Source organism: Capra hircus, chromosome 3 (assembly GCF_001704415.2).
Source record: "Capra hircus breed San Clemente chromosome 3, ASM170441v1, whole genome shotgun sequence".
NCBI classification, from domain to species: Eukaryota; Metazoa; Chordata; class Mammalia; order Artiodactyla; family Bovidae; genus Capra; species Capra hircus.
In genome coordinates this window covers 97,504,117-97,518,455 of record NC_030810.1, presented here as the reverse complement: position 1 = coordinate 97,518,455, position 14,339 = coordinate 97,504,117, and the positions used below count along the sequence as shown (strand labels likewise).

The 14,339-nt window shown below is 41.6% G+C and overlaps 1 protein-coding gene across 5 annotated transcripts in view; it reads right to left on the bottom strand.

Moving 5' to 3' along the window:
- Positions 1-14,339, bottom strand: part of PDE4DIP (phosphodiesterase 4D interacting protein) — a 244,857-nt gene that overhangs the window by 205,659 nt on the left and 24,859 nt on the right. The window lies entirely within an intron of this gene.

Below are 14,339 nucleotides of genomic sequence, written 5' to 3'. Positions count from 1 at the left end.
TGCCATGCCCTCCTCCAGGGGATCTTCCCAACCCAGGGATCAAACCCAGGTATCCCGCATTGCAGACAGATTCCTTGCCGTCTGAGCCACCAGGGAAACCCAAGACAGTGGCCATCAGAACTCAAACCTTCCCTCTAACTGTTCTAAAATCATGGGAAAAGGCTCTGTGGAGATCCCAATGCCTGAGACCCTGTATCATCTATTTAAGTAACAGAGTTTCGACATATCAGACATGCTATAATTAAAGTGCTTACAGCCCTGAAGCTCCTTTTTAGCTCTAAAATAAAACCTTTTTATTAAGCAACATAATCACTGTGATTAGCATTACCACTGACCTTTTTTTAATTTGCAGAAAGCTTTATAGTGCCCACATGTGGCAAGGTTGACTTAGTTATATTCATTTCACAGATGATAAATTTGAGACCAAAGAGGTTCAAGGTCTCTGGTAAGGCTCTGATACAGGCTGTCTTCTATATGGTGTGGCCCCTGAGACATGTCCACTGAAGAAAAGCCCAACAAGCCTTCTCTAGAACAAATTAATCCTCTCAGGTATCCTAACAGTTTAACTTAGGAAGCATGAGAATTGGTGAGACTGAGTATTGGGGAGACACTGGGGAGCCTGTATTCTTGGGGCAAACCATCATTTCTCCTCCCACCTCGTCAGTTAATTCTCCTAATTATCAGTACAGACTAAGGGTTGGGTGGGCAGGGTAATATCTGAGAGTTCAGAAGAAATATCTGAAAAACCTGCCCACCAACCTCAACATAGCTTGTACCTAAGACCATGCTGCTCCTGAGCTTAGAATGTTTCCAGGAAATGTTTTAAGGTCCAGTTTGAGCTGAGACAAGGCTCACCAGGTCACCTCTTTCAAAAAGAATCCCCTGCTGCTTCTGAAGGCAAAGAAGAAAGAAAGAAAAAAAAAAAGACGGGCAGGGAGAGCTAGAGTTCCATCTTCCATACCAAAGTTGGTGCTCTATTTAGTTTTGTCTCAAATCAAATTATGGGCTACTGAATTTGGAGAGGAGCTGTGTCTACAGCCAGACATGTGCTATATTCAAGAAATTACAGCATTAGCTAGATAAACTGAGGGTGTCACAGAAGCAAGGCTAGAAAATATGCTCAGTCATTTTAAACTTTTTATTTTTTTTAATTTATTTATTTTTCACTAGAGGATGGGCTTCCCCAGTGGCCCAGGTGGTAAAGAATCTGCCTGCAATGGGAGAGACCTGGGTTCAGTCCCTGGGTTGGGAAGATCCTCTGGAGGAGGGCAGTATTCTTGCCTGGAGAATCCCCATGGACAGAGTAGCCTGGCGGGCTACAGTCTATGGGGTCCAAAGAGTCGGACATAACTGAGTGACTAAACAATTAGAGGATAATTGCTTTACAATATTATGTTTATTTCTGCCACATGTCAACATGAATCAGTCATAGGTATATATGCTCAGTCATTTTAAAAATAACTTTTACAAAGGTCATAGCACATTCATTGTAAAAGAATTGAAAAATACAGAGTATAGAGAAATTAAATCACCTATAACATCAATGTTAAAGTTTGTTTAACTTCTTTCCAATCTTTAAAAATATGTCATCTAATGCAACTGTTGACTCTCTCCTACACATACAAGAGTATATCGTTGAAAAAAGAAATTTCTTTTTTTTAATTAAATTTACTGTTAAAAGAACTTTTTATTTTATATTTTCATTTTATTTTTTCCTCTCACTTTATTTTATTTTTATTTTTAATTGAATGATAATTGCTTTACAATGTTGCATTGATTTCTGTCATACTACAACATGAATCAGCCATAAGTATTGTCTTAAATTTTAAAAGAAAATATTCAACCATATATCCACTCCTCCAGTACAACTGTTTAAATTTCTCCATATTTCCTATAATTATTATCTATATACTCAATATCACATAACCATTTGTATAGTTACAATTATGTAAAGCTTAGCTATATTTATATCCCCCCTTTTTCATTTATTAGATATTTGTTCATATTGTTACAGAATATTCATATTTATTATTCTAATGATTATATAATATCAATATAACTATAGATTACTGCATAGTTATTTCTAATATTAGACTCTTATTAACAATGCCTTAATGAACTTTTCCTAATTCATTATTTTATTCTTTTGAATTATTTCCCTAGTATAACTTTTTAAGGTAAATTAATTGTATAGTAAAGGACCTTCTAATTTTATCATACTGCACAGTTTAAAGAGCACTATGATTTATCATTTTAATTTTTTTCCTTATCCAATAGATAAGTAATAACTAGGGGCTTCCCTGATAGCTCGGTAAAGAATCCGCCTGCATTGCAGAAGATCCTGGTTCAACTCCCTGCTAGAGAAGGGATAGGCTACCCACTCCAGTATTCTTGGGCTTCCCTTGTGACTCAGCTGTTAAAGAATCTATCTGCAATGCAGGAGACCTGTGTTCAATCCCTGGGTTGGGAAGATTCCCCCGGAGAAGGGAAAACTATCCACTCCAGTATTCTGGCCTGGAGAATTCCATGGACTGTATAGTCCATGGGGTTGCAAAGAGTTGGACTTGACTGAATGACTTCCACTTTCAAGTAATAACTTAATAGTTATAAGAGCTTTTAGATACCTATCTGTATTTATATAGTATATAACTAATATCATCTCATTTTACCTTATATTTCTTAGAATACTTAGACAGTCATTCAGTCAGTTCGGTCGCTCAGTCATGTCCGACTCTTTGTGACCCCATGAATTGCAGCATGCCAGGCCTCCCTGTCCATCACCATCTCCCGGAGTTCACTCAAACTCACATCCATTGAGTCGGTGATGCCATCCAGCCATCTCATCCTCTGTCATCCCCTTCTCCTCCTGCCCCCAATCCCTCCCAGCATCAGAGTCTTTTCTAGCAAGTTCCTATATCATATGTTTACTTGCAAACCATTATCTGTAGCAGATAGTCATGAAATCCTGCTGTGTTGATCATTGTATTAGTCATCTTTTTGCTGAAACAATGCTGCTTAACAAAAAGCTCCCAGATCTCAGCACTGTACAACAAACATCCAATTTCACTCAAGGATCTGTGGTTCAGGTATGGGTTGGTTGGGCATGGATTCAACTCTGCTCCATGTAGCTCTCATTCCAGGATGCCTACTGAAGAAGCAGTGGCTACCGGGGGAATATTCTTCTAATGGTAGCATACAGGAGTGTCAGAGAGTTGGCAGAGAGTTGGCAGAGACTGTGATGTCTCTTAAAGTCTCTGCTCAGAACAAATACATTGTCCCTTCTGCCATATTTCATTCTCCAAGGTAAGTCACATGGCCAAGTCCAGAGTCATGATGCAGGAAATTGCACTCTGCCCACAGAGTGCAGAAGGGGTGAGGTATTTTGAAATGAGAATACAGTCTACCAGTTACTGTCAATTTCCACTGTTGTACTGATCTTTGAAGAACAATACTCATCAAGATTAAACTTTTATCAGCTGGGGTCTCTGAATGACTCTGATGTCCAGTGTTCCTGCTGGCCCAGCTGAACATGTGGAATGAACAAGAAATACACTTTTGTTGTATTAAGTTACTGAGATTTTCAGATTGTCTTTTTAATCAATTTTATTTATTTATTTGGTTGCACCAGGTCTTAGTTGCAGCACGTGGGCTTCCTGGTGCTGCATGGGCTTCAGTAGTTGCTCCCCAGGATGTGGGATTTTAGTTCCCTGACCAAGAATGGAACCTGCATCCCCTGTATTGCAAGGAAGATTCTTAACCACCAGATCTCCAAGGACATTCTAGGGGTTATTTATTACTGCAGAATAACACGGCCTATCCTGACAGAGCTTTTTTAAGAATTTCATTTTATTTTTTAATTCATTATAAGATAGGCAGAGAGAAGACTATAGATTCCATGGATCATTATGGTAGAAAGTAACACATCTTCCTCCCTGCATATCTCTCTCATTTTTCTAGATTAGAACTCAATCTGGATAGATAATGTTGATAAATTAAACCAGTTATATTATTCTTTCCTGCGTGGACTGCTTCTGAACTGGTCAATTGATGGTACTTCAGGAAATATTTGAATTGATGATAAGGGACAAAAAATAGGGAAGTGTCTCTGTCTTCATGTGTGTGTGTACTCAGCCGTGTCCAACTCTTCGCAACCCCATGGACTGTAACCTACCAGGCTCCTCTGTCCATGGAATTTCCCAGGCAGGAATACTGGATTGGGTTGCCATTTCCTACTTCAGGGGATCTTCCAAACCCAGGGATCGAAACCAAGTCTCCTGTGGGTTCTGCACTGCAGGCGGATTCTTTACCCACTTAGCTTGTCTTCATCATCAGTTCCAAATACTCCAGTGGTACGTTTACTTTCCATTTATTTAGTTTTTCTATTTCCTTTCCCTTCCTTCTCCCCACCTTGATGGATTGCTTCATGGACTGTAAGGCAATAAAATAACCATGTCTAATATATTTTTTGCCATTTTCTCTTCTAAAAATATAATATGTACTGACTCCTTTCATCCTCACAATAATGTAACAGGGAGGTAAACATTGTCTCAGTATATAAAGCTAAGATTTGAAACCAGTTTAGCTCCGATGCATCATGCTTAGCCACTCACCATGTGCACTGTTTCCCTGATTTTGACCCATAACATTCACTGAGACTTAGATAGGAGGATGATACGTCTGCCATACCTGTCACTTCACTGACCACTGCAATTGACTCAGCTGACGTAGTTAATGAATAGACATCTTCTTTGTCCCTCAAAGCTCCATATCCACCTCTCTAACCTTGGATTTAAAATGTCCAAAAGGGAAGACATATATGTATGCGTATGGCTGATTCATTTTGCTGTATAGTAGAAACTAACACAACTATAGTTATAAAGCAATTATGCTGCTGCTGCTAAGTTGCTTCAGTTGTGTCCAACTCTGTGCGACCCCATGGACAGCAGCCCACCAGGCTCCTCTGTCCCTGGGATTCTCCAAGCAAGAATACTGAAGTGGGTTGCCATTTCATTCTCCAATGCATGCGTGCATGCTAAGTCACTTCAGTCATATGTGACTCTGTGTGACCCCAAGGACAGCAGCCCACCAGGCTCCTCTGTCCACAGGATTCTCCAGGCAAGAATACTGGAGTGGGTTGCCATTTCCTTCTCCAAAGCAACTATACTCCAATAAAATTAATTTTAAAAAAATGTCCTTCTCAGACAAGAATCATTCTGCAGGCAAGGATAGAGTGTCTGTGGCAAAGACAACCACAAATTCTTTCCTTCTTCTTCCGTTGAGAGATGGAATCTAATTCTTCAGGCTTTTTTTTTTTTTAATCTTAATCTAACTGACTATAGAATATTATATAAAAGATGCTCTAGGCCTTCTGGGGCTAATTCAAAAAAAGCCTTGCAGTTTCATACTAGATTCTTGAAAGCACTTGCTTTTGAAGCCCTGAGCTGCCAGATAAGAAACTCCCATGCTAGAGAAACCATGTGGAGAAGGCCTGAGACTACATAAAGAGACAGAGAGAGGGTCCTAGTTGAGCCCACCATCTAGAAGTTCCCATCAGGGTGTCTGGCACATGAGCAAAGTAGTCTGGGACCTTCCAGATCAGTTCAGCCACCAGCTGGACATAATCAGGCAACTCCAGCTGTGGTTATACAGAATAGATTTACCCTGCTGAGTCAAGCTAGAATTAATGATCCCTAAAACCATGAGATGGGGCTTCCCTGATGGCACTGCTGCTGCTGCTGCTGCTGCTGCTAAGTTGCTTCAGTCATGTCCGACTCTGTGAGACCCCATAGACAGCAGCCCACCAGGCTCCCCCGTCCCTGGGATTCTCCAGGCAAGAACACTGCAGTGGATTGCCATGTCCTTCTCCAATGCATGAAAGTGAAAAGTGAAAGTGAAGTCGCTCAGTCGTGTCCAACTCTTCGAGACCCCATGGACTGCAGCCCACCAGGCTCCTCTGGCACTAGTGGTAAAGAACTCAACTGCCAGTGCAAGAGGCACAGGAGAGACGGTTCGATCCCTGAGTTGGGAAGATCCCCTGGAGTAGGAAAAGGCAACCTACTCCAATATTCTTGCCTGGAGAATCTCATGGACAGAGGAGCCCGGCTGGCTATAGTCCATAGAGTCACAGAGCTGGACATAATCGAAGCGACTCAACATGTACACACGCAAAACCCTGAGATATAATAAAGTGTTTTTTGTTGAGCCACAGGTTTTGGAATAGTTTCCTAAGTAGCATTAGATAGTGGTACCATATTTGGTACCTTTAAGTGGGGCATAGCTGTGCTGCTGCTGCAGCTAAGTCGCTTCAGTCGTGTCTGACTCTGTGCGACCCCCATAGATGGCAGCCCACCAGGCTCCTCTGTCCCTGGGATACTCCAGGCAAGCATACTGGAGTGGGTTGCCATTTCCTTCTCCAGGGCATAGCTGTAACAAAAAATTAAAACCACTGGCAGTATCTTTGGGACTTGGATGCCACAGAAGCTGTAAAGACCTCTTAATGAAGCTGGAAGGACACCGAGGAGACTGTGAAGGACAGTGAAGAAAATATTACTGGAGACTGAAAAAAAAAAAAAAAACCTATGTTATGTCCTGGCAGAAATTTAGCAACACCATTACCCATGGGAATGTGGAAAACAGAAAATGTTACCTAATGAACGAGAAAATCTGGCAGAGGAAATTTTTAGGCAGAATTGAAAACATACTAACTGGTTGCTTTTAATCACATATGATAAAATATGGATAGATAAAGATGGACTGGAAAAAAAAAAAAGACGAACCATTCAGTTTTTAAGCAGAATTTAGAAGAAATATAGTCAGGGTTTCCCTGGTGGCTCAGACAGTAAAGCGTCTGCCTGCTTAAAAGAGACCTGGGTTCGATTCCTGGGTTGGGAAGATCCCTTGGCGAAGGAAATGGCAATCCACTCCAGTACTCTTGCCTGGAAAATCCCATGGACGGAGGAGCCTGATAGGCTATGGTCCATGGGGTTGCAAAGAGTCGGACACAACTGAGCGACTTCACTTTCATAGTCAGGGTTTGCTAGTCAAAAGTCAAACTGCTTTTATCTTCATTTTCTCCAGACAGCAAAAGCTTTCAAAATAGGAAGCAGTTTCAGGGCAAAAGAAAAAACAAAAATCAAATCCAGGATTTAAGTATTATACACACGACATGGTTAAGACCTCAAGAAGATTTAAGATAGTGCCTCATACACCATTTCAGTCAAACAAAAAGACGTGTATGAAGCTTAAGCATGTGTCTTTCCACTAGACAAAAGAGCTTCTAAAATGTTTAGGGCCCATTATCCTATAGTACATCATCCTATAGTGATATTGTACAGGAGGCAGTGATCAAGACCATCCCCAAGAAAAAGAAATGCAAAAAGGCAAAACGATCATCTGAGGAGGCCTTCCAAGTAGCTGAGAAAAGAAGAGAAGTGAAAGTCAAAGGAGGAAAGGAAAGATATACCCATCTGAATGCAGAGTTCCAAAGAATAGCAAGAAGAGATAAGAAAGCCTTTTTCAGAGATCAATGCAAAAGAATAGAGGAAAACAATAGAATGGGAAAGACTAGAGATTTCTTCAAGAAAATTAGAGATTCCAAGGGAACATTTCATGCAAAGATGGGGACAATAAAGGACAGAAATGGTATGGAACTAACCATAGAAGCCGAAGATATTAAGAAGAGTGGCAAGAATACACAGAAGAATTATACAAAAAGATCTTAGTGACCAAGATAACCACCATGGTGTGATCACTCACCTAGAGCCAGACATCCTGGAAAGCGAAGTCAAATGGGCCTTAGGAAGCATCACTGCAAACAAAGCTAGTGGAGGTGATGGGAATTCTAGTTGAGCTATTTCAAATCCTAAAAGATGATGCTTTAAAGTGCTACACTCAATATGTCAGCAGATTTGGAAAACTCAGCAGTGGCCACAGTACTGGAAAAGGTCCATTTTCATTCCAATCCCAAAGAAAGGCAATGCCAAAGAATGTTCAAACTACTGCACAATTGCATTCATCTCACATGCTAGCAAAGTAATGCTCAGAATTCTCCAAGCAAGATTTCAACAGTATGTGAACCAAGAACCTCCAGATGTTCAAGCTAGATTTAGAAAAGGCAGAGGAACCAGAGATCAAATTGCCAACATTTGCTGGATCACAGAAAAAGCAAGAGAATTCCAGACAAACATCTACTTCTGCTTTATTGACTATGCCAAAGCCTTTCACTGTGTGGATCACAACAAACTGTGGAAAATTCTTCAAGAGATGGAAATGCCAGACCACCTTACTTGCCTCCTGAGAAATGTGTATGCAGGTCAAAAAGCAACAGTTAGAACCAGACATGGAACAATGGACCATGTCCCAAATTGAGAAAGGAGTGCGTCAAGACTGTATATTGTCACCCTGCTTATTTAACTTATATGCATCATGTGAAATGACAGGCTGGATGAACCACAAGCTGGAATCAAGATTGCCAGGAGAAATATCAATAACCTCAGATATGCAGATGACACCACCCTTATAGCAGAAAGTGAAGAGGAACTAAAAAGCCTCTTGATGAAAGTGAAGGAGGAGAGTGAAAAAGCTGGCTTAAAGCTCAACATTCAAAAAACAAAGATCATGGCATCCAGTCCCATCACTTCATGGCAAATAGATGGGAAAATAATGAAAACAGTGAGAGATTTTATTTTCTTGGGCTCCAAAATCACTGCAGATGGTGACTGCAGCCATGAAATTAAAAGACACTTGTTTCTTGGAAGAAATGCTATGTCAAACCTAGATAGAATATTAAAAAGTAGAGACATTACTATGCCAACAAAGGTCTGTCCAGTCAAAGCTATGGTTTTTCCAGTAGTCTTGTATGGATATGAGAGTTGGACCATAAAGAAAGCTGAGTTCCGACGAATTAATGCTTTTGAACTATGGTGTTGGAGAGGACTCCTAAGAATCCCTTGGACTTCAAGGAGATCATACCAGTCACCCTAAAGGAAATCAGTCCTGAACATTCTTTGGAAGGACTGATGCTGAAGCTGAAACTCCAATTCTTTGCCCACCTGACATAAAGAAGTGGCTCATTAGAAAAGACCCTGATGCTGAGAAAGATTGAAGGCAGGAGAAGGGGAAAAAAGAGAATGAGATGGTTGGATGGCATCACCGACTCAAAGGACATGAGTGTGAGCAAGCTCCAGGAGTTGGTGATGGACAGGGAAGCCTGGCTTGCTGCAGTCCACGTGATCTCAAAGAGTCAGACCCAACTGAGCGACTGAACTGATACTGATACTAATACTGATCCTATAGCAGCCTCTCAGGCAGCCCAAAGAAGAGAAGACTGTTTCAGAATAAAAAGCAGTGTGTCTTTTGTCTAGAAGAGTTAATTTTAAATTAGTACAAAAGATGACCTCAAAGTTTTTAACCCAATTGTACCAGCATGTACTGAAAGGGATTAAGACAATACAGCAGGAAAAGATATCTCTGGACCTTCAACTGGCTCCTGAGAGGAAGCAGGTTAAGTTACCCAACTGCATAAAACGGGCCAGAGTGAACATCCTTGTCTTGTTCCTGATCTCAGAGGAAATGCTTTTAGCTTTTCACCACTGAGCATGATGTTAGTTCTAAGTTTGTCATATATGGCCTTTATTATGTGGAGGTATGTTCCCTCTAGGGAGAAGGAGGTAGGTTCCCTCTAGGGCAACCCACTCCAGTATTCTTGCCTGGAGAATCCCAGCAACAGAGGAGCCTGGAGGGCTGCTGTCCATAGAGTCACACGACTGAAGTGACTTAGCCTGCATGCATGCATTGGAGAAGGAAATGGCAACCCACTCCAGCGTTCTTGCCTGGAGAATCCCAGCGACAGAGGAGCCTGGTGGGCTGTCATCTATGGGGTCACACAGTGTCAGACACAACTGAAGCGACTAAGCAGCAGCAGCAGCATGTTCCCTCTATGCTTACTTTCTGGAGCGTTCTTCTAAAAATGGGAAAAGAATTTGAAAATAAATAGATACAGGAATACATATAACTGAATCACTTTGTGGAACACCTGAAACTAATGCCACACTGTTAATCAACTGTACTCCAGTACAAAACAAAAAGTTTTAAAAAAATTAGAAAAAAAGAAAAGAGTTACTCAACTGCAAAAAAAGGACTGTTTCTTATGAAAAAGGAAAAATGACTCAAAGAGCAGAACCAAAAGCCCAGAGGACACCAAGAAATCTTCAGATCAAGAGGAACCAGACTCAAGGAGCTGTAACCCAGAAGCCCTTCTTCACCTGAACTTGACTTAGATGGAGAGATTCTGGACTTCCGAATCAACACAGGAAAAGTTATGAAACTTGTAGGGACGGTGGGATGAAGTGAGCAATGCGTGTAGTAATGCTTATGGTTCAAAGGTGGAAGAATATGGTCAATTAAAGATGGTTGAAAATTCTTTACTACTTCCTTTGGGAAATTTGGGTTTAGTGACTTTCTTGACCCATAGAATGTGGTGTGAGGTCATAAATTCTGAAGTTGCATCAGCTTCTACCTGCGTGCAAAATCACTTCAGTTGTGTCTGACTCTTTTCGACCCTGTGGACCACTAGGTCCCTCGGTCCATGGGATTCTCCAGGCAATACTGGAGTGGGTTGCCATTTCCTTCTCCAGGGGATCTTCCCACCCCAGGGATCAAATCTTGCTCTCTTACATCTCCTGCATTGGCAGGTGGGTTCTTTACCACTAGCGCCACCTGGGAAGCCCTTGATATTCTGAGTTGCCATGAAAGAAGTGTGATTATTTTTCTGGAGAGACACTGAGGACAGGCCCTGAGACCCTTGTGAAATATTACCCAGCAGTCTGCATGCAGGCATTAGGTCTCATGTGGATTCTATGCCAGGTGTGAGGGTAGTTGCTTTGGGAACTCCAGAGCAGCCTTCAGCTGAATACTACTGAGAGACCCAGTGAATATCACATGACACAGACAAATTGCTCAGCTGAGACCTGTCCAAATTCCTGACCCACAAAATCACAAGATATAATAAAATAGTGTTGAGCCACTGTTTTGAAGTACATCATTATGCAGAAGTAGACAACTGGAAGAATGCCTTAAAATGTACACAATAATTCTGATATATTATCCCATTCATTCATTCAAAAATACTGAGGACTGTTATGTGTCAGGCAAAATTATTATATTAATATATATTAGAGACAGAGCAGTTAAAAAAATAACCAGCAAAGACCTTGTTTTCATGGAGTTTACAGTCTACTGGGATAGGCAGACAATAAACAAAGAAATAACTACAACGTGCCAGATGGTGACAAGTGCAAGGAAAAGAAACCAAGCAGTGTTAAGAGAACATCCCAGTAAAGCAACCCTCTTTTATAAGTGAGGAAATGAAGCCTTAAAGAAACTGAACGATGGGCTAGTAAGAAAAGCAGGTTCCCAGGTATAAGAAAACTGGAGCTTTATGTGGTGAAAACTGTCCAACAGAGTTCATAAATGCAAATCTGTTATCTGCATTATCAGTGCAACAGGGGAAACTAATTGGCAGAATGGAGACTTGGATGGATGTGCCTGGTTCCCCGGGCCATGCAAGTAACCTGGAGAGAAAAGGTTACGAGTACATGAATTGAAAGATCTGCCCTCCAGTAGCTGGAATGGGACAGAGGCTGGAGGAGATGTGTGATCCAGGACCATACATAGGAAGCAAAGTGGCAGCTGTGCCTCAGAGCAACAGAGAGCAGAACCAGGAGCAGTTTATGAGAGACTGGGAGATACCCCTCGAGATAAATAGAAATATTTGCGATGGGAAAGGGGGTTTTAAAAAATATTTTATTTCCTAAATGAAAAAGTGGGAGTTCAAAGGTAGCTAAGCTCATGACACCAAATAAATGTATTTGGTTAATAAAACTCAGGGACAATTTGGTTGCCTTAATTCATGCAGTTCAACGTTAGTTCAATGCCTACAAGAGCATGTGCTAGGCTTTGTACTTCATGTTTAAAATCGAGTGTAGGACTACTGGGCATATTCCCAGAAAAAAAGACATGTGCATCCCAATGTTCATAGCGGCACTATTTACAATAGGCATGACCTGAAAGCAACCTAAAAGTCCATCAACAGATGGATGGAAAAAGAAGATCTGATGCATCTATACAATGGAGTATTACTCAACCATAAAAAAGAACAAACTGGGTCATTTGTAAAGATGTTGATGGACCTAAAGAGTGTCATACAGAGTGAAGTAAGTCAGAAAGAGAAAAACAAATATCATATATTAATGCATATATATGGAATTTAGAAAAATGGTGTGTGTGCTCAGTCATGTCTGACTCTTTGCAACCTCATAGACTATAACCCACCAGGCTCCTCTGTCCATGGAATTTTCCAGGCAAGAATCCTGGAGGGGGTTGTCATTTCCTACTCCAAGGGATTTTCCCAACACAGGGGTAGAACCCTGATCTCCTGCATTAGAGGCAGATTCTTTACCCACTGAGCCATTGGTATAGATGATCCTATTTCCAAAGCAAAAATACAGACACAGACATAGAGAACAAATGTATGGATACCGAGGGGGGATGCGGGGGTGGTGGCAGGAGGAACTGGGAGATTAGGGAGGACACATGTATATTATTGATAATATGTATAAAATAGATAACTAATGCAAACATACTGCGAAGTACAGGGAACGCTACTTAATGCCCTGTGGTGACCTGAATGGGAAGGAAGCCTAAAAGGGAGGGGATATATGTATACACACATAGCTGATTCACTTCGGTTTACAGTATAAACCAACACATTGTAAAGTAACTATCAGTTCAGTTCAGTTGCTCAGTCGTGTCCGACTCCTTGTGACCCCATGAATCACAGCACACCAGGCCTCCTTGTCCATCACCAACTCCCGGAGTTCACTCAGATTCATGTCAGTGATGCCATCCAGCCATCTCATCCTCTGTGTCCCCTTTTCTTCCTGCCCACAATCCCTTCCAGCACCAGAGTCTTTTCCAATGAGTCAACTCTTCTCATGAGGTGGCCAAAGTACTGGAGCTTCAGCTTTAGCATCATTCCTTCCAAAGAAATCCCCGGGTTGATCTCCTTCAGGATGGACTGGTTGGATCTCCTTGAAGTCCAAAGGACTCTCAAGAGTCTTCTCCAACACCACAGTTCAAAAGTATCAATTCTTCAGCGCTCAGCCTTCTTCACAGTCCAACTCTCACATCCATACATGACCACAGGAAAAACCATAGCCTTGACTAGACGGACCTTAGTCGGCAAAGTAATGCCTCTGCTTTTGAATATGCTATATATGTTGCTCATAACTTTTCTTCCAGGGAGTAAGCGTCTTTTAATTTCATGGCTGCAGTCACCATCTGCAGTGATTTTGGAGCTGCAAAAAATAAAGTCTGAAACTGTTTCCACTGTTTCCCCATCTATTTCCCATGAAGTGATGGGACCGATGCCATGATCTTAGTTTTCTGAATGTTGAGCTTTAAGCCAACTTTTTCACTCTCCTCTTTACTTTCATCAAGAGGCTTTTGAGTTCCTCTTCACTTTCTGCCATAAGGGTGGTGTCATCTGCATATCTGAGGTTATTGATATTTCTCCCAGCAATCTTGATTCCAGCTTGTGTTTCTTCCAGTCCAGCGTTTCTCATGATGTACCCTGCATAGAAGTTAAATAAGCAGGGTGACAATATATAGCCTTTGCCGGGAGCCAGCGTGAGGAACTCCGCCCATGGCAAAGGTCATGAGGAACGAGGCTTGGCATACGCAAAGGCATGATCAAGCCTCAGGAAACCTCCTGTTCCCGAGCATCTACCTCCAAACCAGAGTCTGTTTTATGCTCTCACCTACACCTCTGACTTTACGGGGGGCTCTCCCCCATAATCGTTTCTCTTGGAGAAGGAGTAAACGCGCAGCTCCAAGGCAATAAAAATTCCTGGGCGTGACAAGAGTGTTTCAGCTTATGGACTCCTCTGAAGGTTATCTAGCCCACCTGTATAGGTTCGTCCAGCCACATGTGATTGTTCACAGCCTCCCAATCTGAGAGGCACGAGATGTTTTAGACTTACTAAAGGCAAATTCTTTTGGGGAATTAGAAATTATTAGTATAGTGTGTTGGCTAGGAATTTTATTGGTGAAGGGTTTTTCATTTGTTGTGTCAATAATTGCTGCTAATTCCCTGCTCTGGGTGGGACAAGGATGTTTCAGGTCAAACCTCTCTGCTGACAGACTAGCTTGTGTGACAGGATTATCCATACTCCTGCCGCTACCCACATGATTGTTTACTACCTCTCAACCATAAACAGCACAGAGAGTTTTGGAGTATTTTGAGAGTCTTAATTAGCATAGGGCTTTTTCTTCTTGTTGAG